Raw genomic sequence first — 20,586 nt, 5'->3', positions numbered from 1 at the left:
TTCCATCTTCTTCTTCTCCATCCCTGCATGCTTCTTAATCATCATATCAATCACTCCCTTATCCCTCTTCTTCACAAAATCTGCCAATCCCCCACCGTTTCATTATACTCCCTTTTAGCCTTTTTTTTCTCGAGTTGGTGTTCTCATATCCGTAGAACCGGAATGGCTTGTGTTAGAGAAGAAAGAAAAAAAAATTGGAATAACCAAGTCAGGGATCAGGGAAGAGGATTTCTGAGCGATTAATGAAGAAGAAGAACGGGATTAATGGAGAAGAAGAAGAAGGTCAATTGGTAATAATGAAAGTAGATTGTTACTGTAATAAGAAAAAAAGAGGAACTCACGCGCTTGATATTTTGTGTGTAACACTCTCCTGTCACATTAGCTATTAAGTATGCCAAATCATCAATTGAGTGTGATTGAAGTTCAATTTAGTCAAGTATAGGTGTGTGATAGGTCCATGTTAAAGTTTAGGGTGCCAAGAGAAGAAACTTGTCAAGTTTAAGTGTTTATTTATGTATTAAGCCTTGAGGAATACGGTTGGAGAGAAAATGGAGAGTAAAAAAGATATTAGCTATTTTAATTGTCTTTTCCGTTTTTGTTCATTTGAATTATTTACTACTTTAAGTCTTTGAATTTTGAATTTATTTTTTAAAGTGTAAATGGCTTGTTAAGTTTATGGAATACTCATTTTATTAATTTCTGAGAATGGGTTTACTCCTGAACTACATCATGAGGAGATGAATGCTCATGCATATTTGGATAATATTTTGCATAGAAATGAGACTTTTTTGCGTGACAAGAGCAGAGCTAGATGGCATAAGGAGAGAGATCGAAATACCAGCTTCTTCCATCATATAGCATCTATTCGAGCTGCTGCCTCTAGGATTTCGGTGCTTCAAATTAAGGATGATCTGGTCTTTAATCCGAATCAAATTGGGACACATATTGGTGAATTTTATTCAAGTCTTTTTAAAAATGATGAAGTCTTACCTCAGAATTATGATCTAGTTTATGAGGTTGTTCCAAATCTTGTTTCTGACTTGGATAATGAGTTGCTTACTCGTTGCCCGAATATGAATAAAGTTCGTATGTCAGTCTTTGCAATGGATAACAGTAGTTCTCCTAGACCTGATGGGTTTTATGGGGTCTTTTTTCAGTCTTTACGGAATATTGTTGGTGCTGATGTGTTTGTTGTTGCCAAAAGCTTCTTTATGAGTGGTATGATACATCCTGGCCTCTGCTCCAGTATTGTGGTCCTTATCCCGAAGGTGGAGGGTGCAATATCTCTTGATCAGTATAGGTTTATTGCAATGAGCAACTTTAGTTATAAAATAATTGCAAAAAATTTGGCTAATAGACTCACTTCTATTGCATCTCGCATTGTTTCTCAGAATCAATTTGGATTTATTCCTGAACGAAGAATTCACCAATGCATTTCGCTTGCTTCTGAAGGCACTAATATGCTTCGTAAAAAGTGTTTTGGAAGGAACTTATCCTTGAAGGTTGACATCAGGAAAGCTTTTGACACTTTAAATTGGAATTTTTTACTTGCCGCGATGGACGCTTTTGGTTTCTCTATTCAATTCAGAGACTGATTTTGAATATTTTATCTGCATCTCGGATTTCAATTTTGAACAATGGAGCCATTAGTGGATATTTCAGATGTTCAAAAGGGGTTCGACAAGGTGATTCGCTGTCTCCTATATTGTTTGGTATTGTCGAGGACTTTCTTAGTCGTTGGTTGCTTCACCTTGTGGACACTGGGCGACTTGCTCCGATGCAATATACTTCTGCAAAGGTGTTTCCGACTCATTTATTTTATGCTGGTGACATTCTTCTCTTCTGTAGGCCTCTTCGGATAATCTAGCTGTTATTAAGGGCGTATTTGAGCTGTATGGATCTATCTCAGGTCAGTGTGTTGGTTGGAACAAATCTGAACTATTTTCTGGGCTCCTTTGTTTCTTCTGGACAATGCGATTCGATGTCTCCTATATTGTTTCTTCTAAACAATGGAGCCATTAGTGGATATTTCAGATGTTCAAAAGGGGTTCGACAAGGCGATTCGCTGTCTCCTATATTGTTTGGTATTGCCGAGGACTTTCTTAGTCGTTGGTTGCTTCACCTTGGGGACACTGGGCGACTTGCTCCGATGCAATATACTTCTGCAAAGGTGTTTCCGACTCATTTATTTTATGTCGGTGACATTCTTCTCTTCTGCAGGCCTCTTCGGATAATCTAACTGTTATTAAGGGCGTATTTGAGCTGTATGGATCTATCTCAGGTCAGTGTGTTAGTTGGAACAAATCTGAACTATTTTCTGGGCTCCTTTGTTTCTCTATTCAATTCAGAGACTGATTTTGAATATTTTATCTGCATCTCGGATTTCAATTTTGAACAATGGAGCCATTAGTGGATATTTCAGATGTTCAAAATGGGCTCGACAAGGCGATTCGTTGTCTCTTATATTGTTTGGTATTGCCGAGGACTTTCTTAGTCGTTGGTTGCTTCACCTTGTGGACACTGGGCGACTTGCTCCGATGCAATATACTTCTGCAAAGGTGTTTCCGACTCATTTATTTTATGATGGTGACATTCTTCTCTTCTGCATGCCTCTTCGGATAATCTAGCTGTTATTAAGGGTGTATTTGAGCTGTATGGATCTATCTCGGGTCAGTGTGTTAGTTGGAACAAATCTGAACTATTTTCTGGGCTCCTTTGTTTCTTCTGGACATGACAATCGTCTTCCTGATATTATTGGTATTCGTCAAGGGTCGGTTCCATTTCGCTATCTCGGAGTCACTTTGTTTTTTGGTTTACCAAAGACACGACATCTGACTAGTTTGATGGAAAGGGTGCTTGCTCACTTTGCTAAATGGAAAGGGCATTATTTGTCTATGGCTGGGAGAGTGGCTCTGGTAAATTCTGTAATTACTGGTAGCTTCATTCACTCTTTTATCATTTATAAGTGGTCTTCTGCGCTGCTTACACGTATGACTAGGTATATGAGGAATTTTATTTGGTCTGGGTCCATTAATTACAAGAAGCTTGTCACTGTCCCTTGGAAAATTTGTTGTCAAAACTTCAAGGATGGAGGTCTTGGAATCAAGAATCTGTCTATTCTAAACAAGGCGCTGGATGGAAAGATGGCTTGGGGGTCTTCTTCAGGAAAAGTCTCTCTACTTTAACTTACTTAGAAATCGTTTTCTCAATAAAGCGGGACAGTCACAACATTATATCATGAATTTTTCTATTTGGGGCTCGATAAAATCCATTTATTCTGAAGTTGAGTATCACTATTTTTGGTGGATTGGTCAGTGCTCTGATCTTAATTTTTGGAATGGGACTTGGATGTGTCCTTCGCTGGCTGCACAGGTTGGCCTATCTACTAGTCAACAACGTCGTTGTTTTGATTTGGTGGAGGATTATTTGGATGGTAATAATTGGCATAATCTGCCTGTGTTTCTTGCGGATGTGGAGAATAGATTGCGGAATATTAGGCGGGGGTAGGGACGATGTTGATATATGTGTTTGGAAGTCAGCTGCGAGTGGGGTTCTAACTGTTAAGCTCTTGTACGTTTAGCTTAGATCTCCTCCTACTCAACAGCCTTGGAGTCATTTTTTAAGGTGTCGGAGTGTTCCTCCTAAACACTCGCTTATTGGATGGCGGGCTTATCTTGGGTATTTATCGAGACATGATCAGCTTCAGTTGCACGGGTGTCAAGTTGTTTCTCATTGCAGTTTATGCTCGTTAGATACTGAAACGTTGGAGCACCTTTTTGTCTCCTGTCGGTTTTCCAAATTTATTTGGCACGGTGTTAGCTCATTGTTTGGAAGACGAATTAACACAAACTCGACCCTTAGAAATCTAGTTGATCATGCTGTTATTCAACGTTTCAGTACTCAAATCGTGATTTGTGGGCGGCAGCAATTGTTAATACGATTCCGGCTTTATGGCTTGCTCGTAATAGGTCCATTTTTGAGGATGAGAGGGTTGATACTTCGGTCACGCTGAGACAGATTTGGGGAGCTGTTTGTGAATCTGCTCACACTGGATGGGGCTCCGTTTGGAATTCGCTAGTTGAACTTCAAATCTTAGGTGAGCTCGACATTGAAAAGCATCTTACTAAGGCTCCGCGCATTACTCCAATTTTTTGGCAACCACCTCTGAGGGATTGGATTAAGAACAATACTGATGCGTCTGTCACAGGTGCTCCTACTCCTACGGGTTGCAGAGGTATTTATCGCTCGCATACTGGCTTGTGCCTTGGTGCGTTTGCCTTTCCGATTGAAAGTTCCTTTGCTTGTCTTGCTGAACTATCTACTGATGTTTACGCCATTAACATGGCTATCCGCAAAGGTTGGCGGAAAATTTAGCTTGGAAGCGACTCAATGTATGTTGTGCAGAAGTTCAAATCTAAATCTTGTTCGGTTCGTTGGTTGCTTAGACAAAAATGATTCAATTGTTTAAATCAGATTGATTCTGTGGCTTTTGTGGTTTCTCATATTTTTCGTGAAGGAAATCATATTGCGGACTTGCTTGCAAATTATGGGCGGACGACAACAGCATCGATTTGGTGGGATATTGTTCCGGATTTTTGTGGATCGGTCTTTTTTAATTATCGTGTAGGACGTTGCGTTTATCGCTTTTTCTAATTCTTTGGCTTCATTTTATTCTTTATTCTTTTTGTTTTATGATATTTATTTATTCTTTTAATAAATTTGATTCGGGGCTTTTTTGGATCTATAGTAGAGGTGCCAACATAGCTGGGATGTTCGCCGCTTACCCTTCCACGTTAACCAATCTTTTATTTTTTTATATATTATTTCACTTGTTAATATTTCTTTTTTCATTTTTTTTAAAACACTTGTTAATATTTCAATTTTCACGACATAACTCCTTAATAGAGGAAATTAGGCTTGGTCCGTTCATATATGGACTAAATTTGATCATGTGTGGCCCAGCCCAAATCCGATTAGGTTGGACTCCTATGTTTAGAATTAAGGGCTTTCTACATTAAGAAAAAAAAATTACATCAAAATTCACTTTTACAAAATTATCTACAATTATATCAAAATAATAAAATTATTATTTTGAAAAATTAGAGTTCATAAATTTGGGTCTAATATATATTTTTTTAAGTTTCATAATTTATGAATTAAATTTTAAATTTTTTAAATTAATATATAGGAACATACTTTATTTGTCATATATAGATCAATAGAATCACCTCACATTTTCAAAACTATTTTTAACTGTTGCATTTGAAGAAATAACTTTTTTTAATTTAAGATTGATTAAATATCTACATTTCTATTATGTCTCAACAAATATTAAATAAATTATCTTTATTATCTATGTAGAATATGTCTCAAGAAATATTAAATAAATTATCTTTATTTTTTATTTAAAATAGTACATTAAAGTACATTGAATATAAAATTTAGTTACTGGTATGATACTTTCTTTTGAACTTTTTAAATTTTTAATAAAAAAAAATTGGTCAATAAAGTTTCTTAGATTTGAAACTTGCGATCCTTCTTATTTCTTATTTCTTATTTTGATATAGAAAATAGACTTATGGAATTATTTCAACTCAAGACATTGTTTGATAACTTTGATAATCATTTAAAATTAAAATATTAAACACTTATTGTTAAATGTGTTTTATAACGATTATTTTTCACCACTTAAATTAGTCAATTAAATTAATAACTAATATTTTTATAACACTCGTATCATGTAATATTTTCAACATTTAAAATTCATTATTTATTTTTTCAGCACTTAATTTTCAGTTCTATCAAACAGCACCTTAATGATTAGAACTTACATTTCAAAAGTCCAGAGCAATTTATATGTAAATATTAAATTTTACTTCTCAGCTCGAGGTTTGTTAGACACTCTTTAAGTCGATCATTTCTTAATTAAAGCTTTCTACGTATGTTAGAACTCGAACTCGAGATCTAGTTTAAGCGACTTCAGACTTTTAACCACCCAAGTCAACCTTAATTGGTAGTATATTCTCTCTTTATAAAAGTTGTAAGGTAAGCCTACATTTTGTATCTTGTTTGAAGCCTCATATTGTCCGGAGCCAGCGCGATCATGCGCTATATATAATAGATATTTTGGTGGAAACTATGGGTTAAGTTGATTGAAATAATCATGGTCCTGTCTCATAGAAACATGTGATCTCTGCATAACGTACTGAGGTATAACCCATATAAATACATGCTATTTAATTAATCGGATCCTATCGAACCCTACCACAAAAACTGAGACAAATTAAAGGGGGAGGAAATTGATCTTCAAATCCCCGGATACAGAAAACAAATAGCTCCTGACAGGCTTTTTACAGTGATTAGCTTTTTCCATACTCGTACAATATTATATCTGCATCATTACATGCATGCATGCATGCATGCTGGATGCCATGCCACCGTATATAAATAAAATAAAATCCCAGTGGTCATCGTACAAATAAAATAAAATAAAATGAAGAAACACATTCTCCGAAAAACCTTGTCTTATTTTGTATGTATCTAATACTTCAATTGGGTGACTACTAAGGTGACTTTAACATCATAATAAGAAAACACTTACTTATGTTCTGTTCTGGTCCCTCTTCCACATCATACTTATTTTAGACCTCCTTCCATTTTCTACTAATTGACTTCACACCTCCACCTAGGTGTAAAGGTTTCAGATTATCACATCTTATATGTATTCAGAAAAGTAAACAAAAAAAATACATTTTCATTCAAGGAATCTGTTTCTTTTTATTGTCAATAGTAAGGAAAAGAAAAGCTAAATTAATAGTGTTATCATTACAAAACATAACACATGAACGTATTGATTATACTGCATTATACGATCCAATTATTAATTTGTACTGATGTGAATTAATTTTGTTATTATGTGTTCAAACTATTTCATATGGTTTAATAATATATGTATAAGACTCCTTATATATGTGACAAATCATTTAAGGTATCTAATTTATTAATTTATACAATGTTGGGAAAGACCGAAGAATTCCCTATTACGATTGTAGTGTATCAAGGTTCCGCACTAAGCCCATTTCTTTTTTCCATCGTTATGGATGAACTAACGAGTCCCACTTCAAGATGGTATACCATGGTGCATGTTGTTTGCAGATGATATTGTGTTGGTTGATGAGACGAAAGAAGGCGTGGAGAGGAAGTTGGAACTATAGAGACAAACTTTAGAATCTAGAGGCTTTAAGTTGAGCCGAAGTAAGACAGAATATTTGGAGTGTAAGTTTAGCGACGATAGGAGTGGGGAGGCAGGGACAATCACCCTAGATGGGAGAGTTGGTCAGGCCTCGGATTGCTTCCGGTATTTAGGATCTATTATCCAAACGGATGGAGAAGTAGATGGAGATGTTGCTAATAGGATTAAATCTGGTTGGGCGAAGTGGAAGAGTGCTACGGGTTTCCTTTGTGACCCAGACATGCCTAATAGATTGAAGAGAAAATTTTACCGCACGGCAATCAGACCGGCATTGTTATATGGTACGGAGTGTTGGGCAGTGAAACACTGTCACATTCATAAGATGTCCGTGACGGAGATGCGTATGTTGAGATGGATGTGTGGTCATACGAGAAAGGATCGGGTGAGTAATGAAATAATTAGGACAAAAGTAGGGGTTACATCTATTGAGAATAAAATGAGGGAAAACCGACTAAGGTGGTTTGGCCATGTAAGACGAAGAGCGCTTGATGCGCCGGTTAAAAGGACAAAAGAGTGACAAAGGGATGTAGTGGTGAGGGATAGGGGAAGACCTAAGCAAACTTGGAGGAGAGTGATATGATTTTATTAGAGATTGAGGAAAATGTGGTAGTGGATAGGACAGAGTGGGGTGAGAGAATTTGTGTTGCTGACACGACTTAATTTCACGGTTTTATATGATGGTTCATGTTAGCCGACCCCGAATCATTTCTAGACTCAGGCTTTTGTTGTTGTTGTATACAATATCGAGTCATCTTTTAATTTTCTAAAATTACATTATTGGAGTTCCCATTACTGTTTTCATCACTCATATATTCACTGAATTTTATTCTGATGAGGACATCTCTTTGACAAGAACAAATTCGTGTAGGAAAGTTGCAATGTAGCAAACCTAGCTTCGGCTACTCTTGGGTGTCTTTGCTTTGACATTCTAGAGGTATCTATTCGGCTTCGATCTGGTATGACTTCGATTTCATATTGTTTTCGGCGTAACCTCCTGGTCATTTTCTCACCAAGGACACAGGAATTACATGCTCATTAAGGAGACAAACTTGACACCAGCCTGCTTTTTACAATTCAATGTTTTGCCATTAGCTCTTATTTACTAAATTGTCACTTATTTTCCCTTCATCCCAATAGTACCCTTGTTTGATGTTTGAGAACGAAAACCCTAGCAAGGGCTTGTAAAACTCTTGTCCCTTTTCTTATGGGTATTTAAATCCCTAGGTTGTAAAAGGAAAGTTAACTTTTATCAAATCAAAATATAAAGGATTTCATTATTCATGTTTTGTGTTTTTCGTGTATTTGCTTTTTTTTGTGTTTTTTTTTTGTTTTTCGTGTTTCATATTTTTCATATTACATTTTTTAAGATTTTTCTCATTTTTCTATTTTTCACGCTTTTTTATAATATAAATTATGGATTCGCTAAAAATTTTAGGATTTGATAAATTGACTAGACAGAAAATTGAGGATTTAATGGAGGATAATTTTGTATATTACAAAAATACAATATTAGGAATAGACTATTCATTGGATAAATTGAATAATAGTTATTCCATGAAAAAAAAATAGGGATTCCGTGGAATAGATATTCCATCAAAAAAGTTGAATCAAAGGTGGGAATAACTATTCTTTAGCAATAGCTATTCTATTCCCCCTCTATTATGCAAACTAAACGATCCCAATGTACTAGCTTATTACATATTTGTCGTAATGTCTTGAATCAGTATATTCTGTTTTCTATTTGGAGTAGTATTGTGTTTCGGATTCCTAGTTGGATTAGGAATCGTGGGGACATTGTGGGATCATGGGTTCCTAGTTGAATTAGGTCATGGGTTTCAAGTAGGATTATGTTAGATTGGGTATTATAAATACCTCATTATGTAAACCTAATCATGTAATCTGTCTTTCTGCCTCCTAATAAATACTATTCTCCTTCTGCCCGTGGACTAGCCAACACAACATTGGTGAACCACGTAAATCTGTGTTTCGATTGTTTATTATTTATCTTTCGTTAATTCCGCACAACAACACAACAAACTGGTATCAGAGCTTTCCGTTTCCGATCGGGGTTTTGTTTTCTAGAGAGAAAGATGTCTACGATGAACATAAAAATCGAAAAGTTTACTGGGAGAAATAGTTTCAGTCTATGGCAGATCAAGATGCGGGCTTTGTTAAAACAACAAGGTCCATGGACGCCCCTGAAGAAGGAAACAGGAGAAGTCACTGCTGAGATGGAGATTCTGGAAGAAAAGGCACATTCGACAATTATGTTGTGCCTCGCATATGACATCATCACTGAGGTCTCAACTGAAGAGACTGTTGCTGGTCTGTGGATGAAGTTAGAGAGCTTATACATGACGAAATCCCTAACAAACAAACTTCTTCTGAAACAACGTCTGTTTGGCCTGCGAATGTAGGAAGGTACGCAACTTAGGGATCATTTAGATCAATTGAACACATTATTACTAGAATTACATAATATTGATATGAAAATTGAAGATGAAGATGCTGCTTTGATTCTATTGGTGTCTTTACCGCTTTCATATGAGAATTTTGTTCAATCATTTATCGTTGGTAAATATTTTATGACTCTAGAAGAAGTTAGGTCATCATCTCTTCATGGTAGGGAGTTGTGCCATAAGGCGAACAATACAGGTGTAGATAATCAGGCCTTTGGACTGTGTACCAGTGGCAGTAAGGGAAAGGAAAGGGTAACAATGGAAAGAAGAAGTCTAAAAAGCAGTTCTCAAAAGGTCCCAAGCCAGACGGCACCTATAATTATTGTAAGGAGAAAGGACATTGGAAAACTGATTGTCCAAAAAAGAAGAAGAAATCAAAAAATCAACCAAGTTCTGTTGCTATAGCAGATGGTGACACCAGCTCTGGAAATGATATTGCTCTAGTTGCTGATGGACACACTCATCACTCTGATGTGTGGGTTCTTGATTCAGGAGCATCTTATCATATCTGTCCAAGGAGAGAGTGGTTTTCAACTTATAAGCAGGTAGATGGACGTAGCATTTCAATGGCTAATAGTCATATCTGCAAGGAAGTTGGAATAGGCTCGATTAAGTTGAGGACATATGATGGTAAGTTCTGCACGTTGAACAAAGTCAGACATGTTCCGTTGATGACGAAGAATCTAATATCTTTGAGTCTGCTAGACAGTAGGGGTCTCAACTAGTCAGGAAAAGATGGAGTTTTGCATGTTTGTAAAGGTTCTGATGTGATTCTGAAAGGTGTGAAGCATGGTACTTTGTATTTCCTACAAGGCTCAACTGTTACAGGTTCAGCTAATGTTGCATCGTCAAAGATTGACCAAGAAGATATGACAAATCTATGGCATATGAGACTTGGTCATATGGGCTAAAGAGGGATGCAGATTCTATCAAAGGACGATCTTCTTGGTGATCATAAAATCAAGAGTCTGGAGTTTCGTGAACACTGTGTCTTTGGGAAACTACATCGCAGCAAGTTTCCCAAAGCTATTCACATAACAAAAGGCACACTTGATTACATCCACTCTGATTGTTGGGGTCCATCTCGAGTTGAGTCTTTGGGAGGTCACATATATTCTTTTGTCTCTGATTGATGATTATTCAAGGATGACTTGGGTCATCATGATGAAGCATAAAAGTGAAGCTTTCAAGAATTTCAAGCAGTGGAAAGCATTGGTGGAAAACCAAACAGGAAAGAAGATGAAGAGGCTGCGAACTGATAATGGTCTAGAATTTTGCTCGTCTGAGTTTGATCAGTTGTGTAAGGATGAAGGGATTGCTCGACATCACACAATCAGGAATACACTACAACAGAATGGTGTAGCTGAACGAATGAACCAGACATTACTAGAGAGGGCGAGGTTCATGCTCTCTAACGCTGGGTTAGATAGAAGATTCTGGGCTGAAGCGGTGAACACAGGATGTTATCTGATTAATCACGGACCACACACATGCATACAGCTCAAGACGCCTATAGAAATGTGGTCAAGAAAGGTTGATGATTACTCAAATTTGAAAGCTTTTGGGTGCAAAGTTTACTATCATGTTAATAAGGGTAAGCTAGAGCCAAGAGCCAAGAAAGGAGTGTTCGTAGGCTATGGAGATGGAGTTAAAGGCTTCAGGATCTGGTCTCCATCAGAGAAAAGGGTCATTTTGAGCAGAAATGTAGTCTTTGATGAAATATTTGTGCTTAGACCCATTGTGAAGCCTACAACTGCAATAGAAACTGATAGCATTGATAAACAAGTGGAGTTTCAGGTCATACAGAGTGAGAGTGGCTTGAAGGAACAAGAGTTAGAAGCAGAAATAGAGCTACCAGAATCCACACCATCAGTTTCTCAACCATCTGAAGCTACACATCGTAGCTTAGCTCAAGATCGGCCAATGAGGGTTGGAGTTGGGCCACCTAAGAGGTATGAGGACATAATCGACTATGCACTATAGGTTGCTGAAGAGGTGGACACTTCTGAACCATTAACTTACAAAGAAGCTGTTTCAGGCACCGATTCTGAAAAATGGCTTGCTGTTATGGGAGATGAGATGGAGTCCCTTCATAAGAATCAGACATGGGATTTAGTCACACCACCTCCAGGGAGAAAGATTATAACTTGCAAGTGGGTTCTCAATATGAATGAAGGGATATCACCTGTAGAGGGTGTTAAGTATAAGGCTAGAGTTGCTGCTAGAGGCTTCAATCAAAGAGAGGGAGTGGATTATAATGAGATATTCTCACCAGTAGTCAGACACACCTCTATTAGAGTGTTGCTTGCTATAGTTAAACATAAGGATTTAGAGCTTGAGCAACTTGATGTAAAGACAGCCTTTCTGTATGGAGATTTGGAGGAAGAGATATACATTACCCAACTAGATGGTTTCCAGATTCCTGGAAAGGAGAATTATGTTTGCAAGCTGAAGAAGTTCTTGTATGGACTTAAACAGTCTCGCAAGCAGTGGTATAAGAGGTTTGACATCTACATGATGCAGCTGAGCTACACCGGGACTTAAACAGTCTCCCATGCAGTGGTATATGATTATTGTGTCTATTACAATAAACTGGAAGATGAGTCTTTTATCTATCTGGTTTTGTATGTAGATGACATGTTGATAGCTGCAAGGAAGAAACACGACATTCAGAAGTTGAAGTGTCTTCTCAACGTAGAGTTTGAGATGAAGGATTTGGGTGCAGTTCAGAAAATTCTGGGAATAGAGATTTACAGGGACAAAAGCAAAAGGAAGCTTTTTCTGTCACAGAAGGGCTATATTCAGAAGATTTTGTCAAGATTTGGCATGTCTACGACAAAGCCTATAAATACTCCTAGTGCTGCAAGTGCATGTCTGTCTATTGCTTTTGCACCTAAGTCTGCTGAAGAGAAGGAGTACATGTCTCGAGTTCCCTATGCTAGTGCAGTAGGAAGATAGATATATGCAATGGTCTGCACTAGACCTGATCTTGCACAGTATGTTAGCATTGTTAGCAGGTTTATGGGTGAACATAGCAAGGAGCATTGGCAACTGTGAAGAGGATTTTTAGGTACCTAAAAGGTACATCTAACATTGGTCTCATTTATGGAGGTGATACAGAGTGTTTGGTGACAGGTTTTTCAGACTCTGATTATGCTGGAGATGTTGACAGTAGAAGATCTATAACTGGTTATGTTTTCACTCTTGGCGGTTCAGTTGTCAGTTGGAAAGCTACTTTGCAACCTACAATGACTTTGTCTACTACAGGAGCAGAGTATATGTCACTAACTGAAGCTGCTAAGGAGGGGATTTGGCTTAAAGGACTGGTTAGCGATCTTGGTTTACATCATGATCAGGCTAAAGTGTATTGTGACAGTTTGAGTGTAATCTGTTTAGCCAAGGATCAGGTTCATCATGAGAGGACAAAGCATATAGATGCGAGGTATCATTTTCTGAGAAGTGGGAAGAGGGTAAAGGTGAAGAAGGTTGACACTGCCGATAATCCTGCTGACATGTTTACCAAGCTCGTTCCACAGAGCAAGTTTCAACACTATTTGGACTTGCTAAACATCAGAGATTACTAGTTGCCTATGGGCAACTCTGGGGCAGAGGGAGAAGTTTGTTCATCTGACACTGTCATGGGTGCATCTGTTATGTTTTTAGGAGGATTCAAGTTAAGGTGGAGATTTGGCGTAATGCCTTAAATCAGTATATCCTGTTTCCTATTCGGAGTAGTATTGTGTTTCGGATTCCTAGTTGGATTCGGAATCGTGGGGACATTGTGGGATCATGGGTTCCTAGTTGGATTAGGATCATGGGTTCCTAGTTGGATTAGGTCATGGGTTTCAAGTAGGATTAGGTTAGATTGGGTATTATAAATACCCCATTATGTAAACCTAATCATGTAATCTGTCTTTCTGCCTCCTAATAAATACTATTCTCCTTCTGCCCGTGGACTAGCCAACACAACATTGGTGAACCACGTAAATCTGTGTTTCGATTGTTTATTATTTATCTTTCGTTAATCACGCATAACAACACAACAAACTGGTATCAGAGCTTTCCGTTTCCAATCGGGGTTTTGTTTTCTGGAGAGAAAGATGTCTATGATGAACGTAAAAATCAAAAAGTTTACTGGGAGAAATAGTTTCAGACTATGGCAGATCAAGATGCGGGCTTTGTTAAAACAACAAGGTCCATGGACGCCCCTGAAGAAGGCAACAGGAGAAGTCACTGCTGAGATGGAGATTCTGGAAGAAAAGGCACATTCGATAATTATGGTGTGCCTCGCATATGACATAACCACTGAGGTCTCAAATGAAGAGACTGTTGCTGGTCTGTGGATGAAGTTAGAGAGCTTATACATGACGAAATCCCTAACAAACAAACTTCTTCTGAAACAACGTCTGTTTGGCCTGCGAATGCAGGAAGGTACGCAACTTAGGGATCATTTAGATCAATTGAACACATTATTACTAGAATTACATAATATTGATATGAAAATTGAAGATGAAGATGCTGCTTTGATTCTATTGGTGTCTTTACCGCTTTCATATGAGAATTTTGTTCAATCATTTATCGTTGGTAAAGATTTTATGACTCTAGAAGAAGTTAGGTCATCATCTCTTCATAGTAGGGAGTTGTGCCATAAGGCGAACAATACAGGTGCAGATAATCAGGCCTCTGGACTGTGTACCAGTGGCAGTAAGGGAAAGGAAAGGGTAACAATAGAAAGAAGAAGTCTAAAAAGCAGTTCTCAAAAGGTCCCAAGCCAGACGGCACCTATAATTATTATAAGGAGAAAGGACATTGGAAAACTGATTGTCCAAAAAAGAAGAAGAAATCAAAAAATAAACCAGGTTCTGTTGCTGTAGCAGATGGTGACACCAGCTCTGGAAATGATATTGCTCTAGTTGCTGATGGACACACTCATCACTCTGATGTGTGGGTTCTTGATTCAGGAGCATCTTATCATATCTGTCCAAGGAGAGAGTGGTTTTCAACTTATAAGCAGGTAGATGGACGTAGCATTTCAATGGCTAATAGTCATATCTGCAAGGCAGTTGGAATAGGTTCGATCAAGTTGAGGACACATGATGGTAAGTTCTGCACGTTGAACAAAGTCAGACATGTTCCGTTGAGGACGAAGAATCTGATATCTTTGAGTCTGCTAGACAGTAGGGGTCTCAACTAGTCAGGAAAAGATGGAGTTTTGCATGTTTGCAAAGGTTCTGATGTGATTCTGAAAGGTGTGAAGCATGGTACTTTGTATTTCCTACAAGGCTCAACTGTTACAGGTTCAGCTAATGCTTCATCGTCAAAGATTGACCAAGAAGATATGACAAATCTATGGCATATGAGACTTGGTCATATGGGCTAAAGAGGGATGCAGATTCTATCAAAGGACGATCTTCTTGGTGATCATAAAATCAAGAGTCTGGAGTTTCGTGAACACTGTGTCTTTGGGAAACTACATCGCAGCAAGTTTCCCAAAGCTATTCACATAACAAAAGGCACACTTGATTACATCCACTCTGATTGTTGGGGTCCATCTCGAGTTGAGTCTTTGGGAGGTCACATATATTCTTTTGTCTCTGATTGATGATTATTCAAGGATGACTTGGGTCATCATGATGAAGCATAAAAGTGAAGCTTTCAAGAATTTCAAGCAGTGGAAAGCATTGGTGGAAAACCAAACAGGAAAGAAGATGAAGAGGCTGCGAACTGATAATGGTCTAGAATTTTGCTCGTCTGAGTTTGATCAGTTGTGTAAGGATGAAGGGATTGCTCGACATCACACAATCAGGAATACACTACAACAGAATGGTGTAGCTGAACGAATGAACCAGACATTACTAGAGAGGGCGAGGTGCATGCTCTCTAACGCTGGGTTAGATAGAAGATTATGGGCGAAGCGGTGAACACATGATGTTATCTGATTAATCACGGACCATACACATGCATACAGCTCAAGACGCCTATAAAAATATGGTCAAGAAAGGTTGATGATTACTCAAATTTGAAAGCTTTTGGGTGCAAAGTTTACTATCATGTTAATAAGGGTAAGCTAGAGCCAAGAGCCAAGAAAGGAGTGTTCGTAGGCTATGGAGATGGAGTTAAAGGCTTCAGGATCTGGTCTCCATCAGAGAAAAGGGTCATTTTGAGCAGAAATGTAGTCTTTGATGAAATATTTGTGCTTAGACCCATTGTGAAGCCTACAACTGCAATAGAAACTGATAGCATTGATAAACAAGTGGAGTTTCAGGTCATACAGAGTGAGAGTGGCTTGAAGGAACAAGAGTTAGAAGCAGAAATAGAGCTACCAGAATCCACACCATCAGTTTCTCAACCATCTGAAGCTACACATCGTAGCTTAGCTCAAGATCGGCCAATGAGGGTTGGAGTTGGGCCACCTAAGAGGTATGAGGACATAATCGACTATGCACTATAGGTTGCTGAAGAGGTGGACACTTCTGAACCATTAACTTACAAAGAAGCTGTTTCAGGCACCGATTCTGAAAAATGGCTTGCTGTTATGGGAGATGAGATGGAGTCCCTTCATAAGAATCAGACATGGGATTTAGTCACACCACCTCCAGGGAGAAAGATTATAACTTGCAAGTGGGTTCTCAATATGAATGAAGGGATATCACCTGTAGAGGGTGTTAAGTATAAGGCTAGAGTTGCTGCTAGAGGCTTCAATCAAAGAGAGGGAGTGGATTATAATGAGATATTCTCACCAGTAGTCAGACACACCTCTATTAGAGTGTTGCTTGCTATAGTTAAACATAAGGATTTAGAGCTTGAGCAACTTGATGTAAAGACAGCCTTTCTGTATGGAGATTTGGAGGAAGAGATATACATTACCCAACTAGATGGTTTCCAGATTCCTGGAAAGGAGAATTATGTTTGCAAGCTGAAGAAGTTCTTGTATGGACTTAAACAGTCTCGCAAGCAGTGGTATAAGAGGTTTGACATCTACATGATGCAGCTGAGCTACACCGGGACTTAAACAGTCTCCCATGCAGTGGTATATGATTATTGTGTCTATTACAATAAACTGGAAGATGAGTCTTTTATCTATCTGGTTTTGTATGTAGATGACATGTTGATAGCTGCAAGGAAGAAACACGACATTCAGAAGTTGAAGTGTCTTCTCAACGTAGAGTTTGAGATGAAGGATTTGGGTGCAGTTCAGAAAATTCTGGGAATAGAGATTTACAGGGACAAAAGCAAAAGGAAGCTTTTTCTGTCACAGAAGGGCTATATTCAGAAGATTTTGTCAAGATTTGGCATGTCTACGACAAAGCCTATAAATACTCCTAGTGCTGCAAGTGCATGTCTGTCTATTGCTTTTGCACCTAAGTCTGCTGAAGAGAAGGAGTACATGTCTCGAGTTCCCTATGCTAGTGCAGTAGGAAGATAGATATATGCAATGGTCTGCACTAGACCTGATCTTGCACAGTATGTTAGCATTGTTAGCAGGTTTATGGGTGAACATAGCAAGGAGCATTGGCAACTGTGAAGAGGATTTTTAGGTACCTAAAAGGTACATCTAACATTGGTCTCATTTATGGAGGTGATACAGAGTGTTTGGTGACAGGTTTTTCAGACTCTGATTATGCTGGAGATGTTGACAGTAGAAGATCTATAACTGGTTATGTTTTCACTCTTGGCGGTTCAGTTGTCAGTTGGAAAGCTACTTTGCAACCTACAATGACTTTGTCTACTACAGGAGCAGAGTATATGTCACTAACTGAAGCTGCTAAGGAGGGGATTTGGCTTAAAGGACTGGTTAGCGATCTTGGTTTACATCATGATCAGGCTAAAGTGTATTGTGACAGTTTGAGTGTAATCTGTTTAGCCAAGGATCAGGTTCATCATGAGAGGACAAAGCATATAGATGCGAGGTATCATTTTCTGAGAAGTGGGAAGAGGGTAAAGGTGAAGAAGGTTGACACTGCCGATAATCCTGCTGACATGTTTACCAAGCTCGTTCCACAGAGCAAGTTTCAACACTATTTGGACTTGCTAAACATCAGAGATTACTAGTTGCCTATGGGCAACTCTGGGGCAGAGGGAGAAGTTTGTTCATCTGACACTGTCATGGGTGCATCTGTTATGTTTTTAGGAGGATTCAAGTTAAGGTGGAGATTTGGCGTAATGCCTTAAATCAGTATATCCTGTTTCCTATTCGGAGTAGTATTGTGTTTCGGATTCCTAGTTGGATTCGGAATCGTGGGGACATTGTGGGATCATGGGTTCCTAGTTGGATTAGGATCATGGGTTCCTAGTTGGATTAGGTCATGGGTTTCAAGTAGGATTAGGTTAGATTGGGTATTATAAATACCCCATTATGTAAACCTAATCATGTAATCTGTCTTTCTGCCTCCTAATAAATACTATTCTCCTTCTGCCCGTGGACTAGCCAACACAACATTGGTGAACCACGTAAATCTGTGTTTCGATTGTTTATTATTTATCTTTCGTTAATCACGCATAACAACACAACAAACTGGTATCAGAGCTTTCCGTTTCCAATCGGGGTTTTGTTTTCTGGAGAGAAAGATGTCTATGATGAACGTAAAAATCAAAAAGTTTACTGGGAGAAATAGTTTCAGACTATGGCAGATCAAGATGCGGGCTTTGTTAAAACAACAAGGTCCATGGACGCCCCTGAAGAAGGCAACAGGAGAAGTCACTGCTGAGATGGAGATTCTGGAAGAAAAGGCACATTCGATAATTATGGTGTGCCTCGCATATGACATAACCACTGAGGTCTCAAATGAAGAGACTGTTGCTGGTCTGTGGATGAAGTTAGAGAGCTTATACATGACGAAATCCCTAACAAACAAACTTCTTCTGAAACAACGTCTGTTTGGCCTGCGAATGCAGGAAGGTACGCAACTTAGGGATCATTTAGATCAATTGAACACATTATTACTAGAATTACATAATATTGATATGAAAATTGAAGATGAAGATGCTGCTTTGATTCTATTGGTGTCTTTACCGCTTTCATATGAGAATTTTGTTCAATCATTTATCGTTGGTAAAGATTTTATGACTCTAGAAGAAGTTAGGTCATCATCTCTTCATAGTAGGGAGTTGTGCCATAAGGCGAACAATACAGGTGCAGATAATCAGGCCTCTGGACTGTGTACCAGTGGCAGTAAGGGAAAGGAAAGGGTAACAATAGAAAGAAGAAGTCTAAAAAGCAGTTCTCAAAAGGTCCCAAGCCAGACGGCACCTATAATTATTATAAGGAGAAAGGACATTGGAAAACTGATTGTCCAAAAAAGAAGAAGAAATCAAAAAATAAACCAGGTTCTGTTGCTGTAGCAGATGGTGACACCAGCTCTGGAAATGATATTGCTCTAGTTGCTGATGGACACACTCATCACTCTGATGTGTGGGTTCTTGATTCAGGAGCATCTTATCATATCTGTCCAAGGAGAGAGTGGTTTTCAACTTATAAGCAGGTAGATGGACGTAGCATTTCAATGGCTAATAGTCATATCTGCAAGGCAGTTGGAATAGGTTCGATCAAGTTGAGGACACATGATGGTAAGTTCTGCACGTTGAACAAAGTCAGACATGTTCCGTTGAGGACGAAGAATCTGATATCTTTGAGTCTGCTAGACAGTAGGGGTCTCAACTAGTCAGGAAAAGATGGAGTTTTGCATGTTTGCAAAGGTTCTGATGTGATTCTGAAAGGTGTGAAGCATGGTACTTTGTATTTCCTACAAGGCTCAACTGTTACAGGTTCAGCTAATGCTTCATCGTCAAAGATTGACCAAGAAGATATGACAAATCTATGGCATATGAGACTTGGTCATATGGGCTAAAGAGGGATGCAGATTCTATCAAAGGACGATCTTCTTGGTGATCATAAAATCAAGAGTCTGGAGTTTCGTGAACACTGTGTCTTTGGGAAACTACATCGCAGCAAGTTTCCCAAAGCTATTCACATAACAAAAGGCACACTTGATTACATCCACTCTGATTGTTGGGGTCCATCTCGAGTTGAGTCTTTGGGAGGTCACATATATTCTTTTGTCTCTGATTGATGATTATTCAAGGATGACTTGGGTCATCATGATGAAGCATAAAAGTGAAGCTTTCAAGAATTTCAAGCAGTGGAAAGCATTGGTGGAAAACCAAACAGGAAAGAAGATGAAGAGGCTGCGAACTGATAATGGTCTAGAATTTTGCTCGTCTGAGTTTGATCAGTTGTGTAAGGATGAAGGGATTGCTCGACATCACACAATCAGGAATACACTACAACAGAATGGTGTAGCTGAACGAATGAACCAGACATTACTAGAGAGGGCGAGGTGCATGCTCTCTAACGCTGGGTTAGATAGAAGATTATGGGCGAAGCGGTGAACACATGATGTTATCTGATTAATCACGGACCATACACATGCATACAGCTCAAGACGCCTATAAAAATATGGTCAAGAAAGGTTGATGATTACTCAAATTTGAAAGCTTTTGGGTGCAAAGTTTACTATCATGTTAATAAGGGTAAGCTAGAGCCAAGAGCCAAGAAAGGAGTGTTCGTAGGCTATGGAGATGGAGTTAAAGGCTTCAGGATCTGGTCTCCATCAGAGAAAAGGGTCATTTTGAGCAGAAATGTAGTCTTTGATGAAATATTTGTGCTTAGACCCATTGTGAAGCCTACAACTGCAATAGAAACTGATAGCATTGATAAACAAGTGGAGTTTCAGGTCATACAGAGTGAGAGTGGCTTGAAGGAACAAGAGTTAGAAGCAGAAATAGAGCTACCAGAATCCACACCATCAGTTTCTCAACCATCTGAAGCTACACATCGTAGCTTAGCTCAAGATCGGCCAATGAGGGTTGGATTTG

This window comes from Euphorbia lathyris, chromosome 1 (genome assembly GCF_963576675.1).
Source record: "Euphorbia lathyris chromosome 1, ddEupLath1.1, whole genome shotgun sequence".
Lineage (NCBI taxonomy): Eukaryota > Viridiplantae > Streptophyta > Magnoliopsida > Malpighiales > Euphorbiaceae > Euphorbia > Euphorbia lathyris.
Note: the sequence above shows the minus strand (reverse complement) of the source record.